The 4,066-nt window shown below is 37.6% G+C and overlaps 1 long non-coding RNA gene across 2 annotated transcripts in view; it reads right to left on the bottom strand.

The window, feature by feature from the left end:
* Positions 1-341: 341 nt before the first annotated feature.
* Positions 342-4,066, bottom strand: part of LOC107671904 (uncharacterized) — a 48,114-nt gene continuing 44,389 nt past the window's right edge. For both annotated transcript variants that reach the window (XR_001632274.1, XR_001632272.1), the window contains one exon: positions 342-1,141. This is a non-coding gene — a long non-coding RNA (uncharacterized LOC107671904). The remainder of the gene's footprint in view (positions 1,142-4,066) is intronic.

Raw genomic sequence — 4,066 nt, 5'->3', positions numbered from 1 at the left:
TTGTAATAGTTATTTGTATTATTGTGTGTGTGTGTGTATGTATTATGGGACTTACATTATAAGGTGTGCTAATATGCTATTTGAAATATAGACCATTTTCGTTGATATTGCCATAATGGCTTCTTTCATACTCAAAAGTATATAGTTTAACACTGCTAGCACAGCACACACTCTTCACATCTCTTTGAGACTTAGCTTTTATCAGTTTATATATGCAGAAAAGCATGTTAAAGTTCTATATGTGGGAATTCATGTTCAAGTGAGGTTTCCCAACCATGAAAGCAGCCTACTGAGTAAAGTACGTACATCTAGCTTATTTCCAGACAGTTTTGCGGGCTTGTTGTGGAAGAAACTTTTTATTTAAGACTCAAGGAAACTCCTGGACGTGAATGCCAAACCATACAAGAAGCAAATCCGTGACAAATGGGCATACGTGAGTGAAGACAGTGGGGGAAATTATAATCAGCAGAAAGGCCATAAATGAGCGCCAGTATCTGTAGGAGGCTAATTTGGCTAACATCAGCGTCTAAATGTCTCGTTGGCAGGGTTTAATTTCAGGTGAAGTGAGGTGAGGAGTCAAAACACTTGCCAGAACAATCAGCGCAGTCTCCTTCAGTGTGTGTCTCTTTCCCTCTGGACTTCAGACACGACGAGAGAGATACCTGTCAGCACGCAGCTCTCCCCATCTGCCCATCTGCTTCCAGACATCAAAGGCAGCGTCTTCAATAGCATCCCATTACTTCATACTGGAGCGCGGCGGGGGGAGGCTGGGTTAGGCACGACAAAACGGAAAATGGGAGGGCCGCGTTCAGGCAGGCTCACGCCTCCATAACCCCGATAATGTGAGGATGCATATGAGACATGTTTGAGCATTAGGTAAAAGCGTCTCAAGGGGGGAAAGTGTCTGTCGATAGGATGGGGAGGGGGGCTGTCAAATTCGAGCTGTCAAATGTAAAGCTATTGGGACTGTAAATGTGTTTTCAGTCCTAAAGATTGTGGACAGTCTGTGTGTGTAACAATAGCTGTTTGTGTGTGTGTTTAAAGGGATAGTACACTCAAAAATGAAAATTGTCTTTATTTACTCACCTTCATGGCATTACAAATCTGCTCTGAAATTACGCAAAGTTTCTTCATTTGTGATCTGCTGAAAAATAAAAAATAGCCATCACAATTAAAAATGTGTAAAAAAGAAAGAAAAAGGTTTGCTGTGCTTGTTTGATTTAACAAAAATGTTGTGATTTGATAATAATAATAATAATAATAATAACAATAATCATCATCACTTTCAGTGACTACCAACTAAATATAAATTGCATAAAATATATTGTACTGAACTCGTGGACTCCAGATTTGGTCGTTTTTTTGTTTTGTTTTGTTTTTAAGAAAACGATTGGCAAGGTAGACAACAGATATAAATTTAAATATAAGTGCTGGCACAGAACCATAAAAATAAAGAAAGAAAAGCATGAGCAGCTTTTTAAGCTAAAGTGAGCTATAAATAGACTCCATTCTTCAAAGAAAGAGCTGTAATTAGTGATTGAGGAGCATAGCAAAAGAGAGGGAGGGTTGGTGGAGAGAGAAACGAGATAATGAACAGATACAAGCTTCCAATATTTTCCACACAGACAAGGGAACACAGCATAGGAGCAAAGTCAAATCATGTCTGAGGCCTTAATTGGTGTTTGTTGTGTAATTTGAAATAAACACTGACTATAAATATCTAAAACAAAGCCATCTAAACTCAGAATAGCAGAATCTGGTTTTGGATCTGGCCCAAAAGTAGGTATTGGTTGGAGACTGTCATTTGTGTTTGTTTAGTGCACTCATTATTTACAGATTGTGTACCATCGTTGCCATGGTAACCTTATAATAGCCTAATGATTACAACAAATATCTAAAAACAAGATGTAACTGGTTAAATATTGCAGTAGCAACACCACCTGTTGATGATGGACTCGATTCCTATGGAATTCAAGCTATTAAGCCGATTGCTTAGAATAAAAATGTCTCCTAAATGCATTTTAGCCTTCTACTTGGTCTGCCATCAACTATCTACAAAATCACAGCATGCATGGAGAAAAGTTAACAGAATCACTCATTAAACGGTAAATGGGGCAGAAAATATGCTTTCATTCTCTCCCCCAAGACCGCCAAACAAACGCTATGTGTAATGACAGAATTTGCTAAGAGCTATAGTGTGAAACACCACAATGGAATTAAGCTGTTAATTATGAGCAGAAGACTACCTTTTGCGCAAACAAGATCTTTTACAAAACAAATGAAGCTAGAAAACCCTTGTTTTAAACTTCTAATGGACAAGAAAAATTAAATGGGCAGCAATGAGCTTTTAATGATAATGCATCTTATTCACACTGTTACAACTTTTGAGGAAACGTACTACATTATTGTTGGTAATGTTGCATACCATACTCAAAAGGCTGGAAATTGGAAAATTATGAGGTAAAATCTCAGTTTTAAAAGTATTCAGACTCATTCCTATGCAAAAACAGCAACCATTTACAGTAGCCAATAAGCATAAAAATATATACAGTGGTGGCTAAAAATATTAGAACACTATTTTCGCCAGCTAAAAAACGGTTTTAAGTTATTTCTATCAGTCATTTCTATCTTTTGCTGTAGTGAGTCAGTAGGAAATGACCGTTTACATTTTCAAACATTCATTTTGCCATTAATTGTAATAATCCAGTGAGATTTTTGTCTGACAGCAGCCAGTGCTCCACACAGAGATCTGATCTGATCATCATCCAGTCTGTCTGGAATGACATGAAGAAACAGAACAAACTGAGACAGACTAAATCCAGAAGAACTGTGAGGAACGTCTCCAAGATGCTTCAAGAGACCTAGTAAACAGCTAGTAGCAAGCTGTAGCTTTTAGTAGCTAGTAGGTAGCTTTTAGGTACACTATTCACACTCAGTCATAACTTTTGGATAATTGCCTAAATAATTATCTGTATAGTGTACATTCTGCTCTTAAATGATATGAAATGGTATGAGGTAGAGCAGAGTGTACATGGGTATGTGTGTATTAGCATGTGCATGATGCATTCTTCCAGACCCACTGCTGCTTCCTCTGGTGAGCTCAGCGATGGTGTGAAGAACGGGCTAATTACTCAAGGCCAGAAGACTGGCAGCGACCCACACTCTGATATCTGCTCCTTTTAACACACCCAACTGGCGAGTTGCAGGCCAGCTGGGGATTTAGGCGCTAAAGAATCACGGTGCCCATTTCTGCCAGTTATGTCCTCTTTTGGCATGACAATGGCTCATCAAGGCAAGTGAGACTCTGCATTGTGCAAATGAATTGGCTTGGACGCTGCCTCCACCTGCTCCTCAATGTGCTTGTGAAGCGCCACTATTGTGGATGCAAAGACGACGGGCACTTTAATCCGATTGCGCTGGAATTGTTTTTAGTCTGAGGATAGAGGTCTTTTTATTCATCATTTCATTTTTGTTTTTCGTCTCAGACAGATAACATACTGACCCAAATTTAAATGATAGCAGCAAGAGGCGATAGGGCTTTTGAACTTCGCCCTCATTTTGAGTGAATATGACAACTTTAAATGCTGGAAAATAATGGTATTTTAGAATCGGCTTGCCACATGTTTACTGCCTTCTCTTGCAAAACTGAAGTGAGGCAATACCATGGTACAGTGATACTATCATATACTAATACCATGCACTTTCATGATATACAGTGAGTGCCATATTCATTGTTATGGTGTTTACATGGCCCTCAAAAGTACTTCAAATAATACTATGATATTATGGAGGAGCCAATCAATCCTTTGATGTGTGTGTGGCTTGTACGGCCCCTCATATATATATATATATATATATATACACACACGCATCTCATGTTGTTAATTAATTAAAATGAAATTAAAGTTCAAATTAATCCAAAAATATATTGTGTCCTATTTTTACTTTTACTTATTTATTTTTTATTTTTTATTTTTTATTTTTACATTTCGGTATATACGCTGTGATGAAAAAAAACTAAATAAATACAAAAAAAAATAGGACAATATATTTTTGGATTAGTTTT

Source organism: Sinocyclocheilus anshuiensis, unplaced genomic scaffold, assembly GCF_001515605.1.
Source record: "Sinocyclocheilus anshuiensis isolate Anshui unplaced genomic scaffold, SAMN03320099.WGS_v1.1 scaffold1089, whole genome shotgun sequence".
Taxonomy (NCBI): domain Eukaryota; kingdom Metazoa; phylum Chordata; class Actinopteri; order Cypriniformes; family Cyprinidae; genus Sinocyclocheilus; species Sinocyclocheilus anshuiensis.
This window is presented reverse-complemented; position numbering and strand designations above follow the sequence as displayed.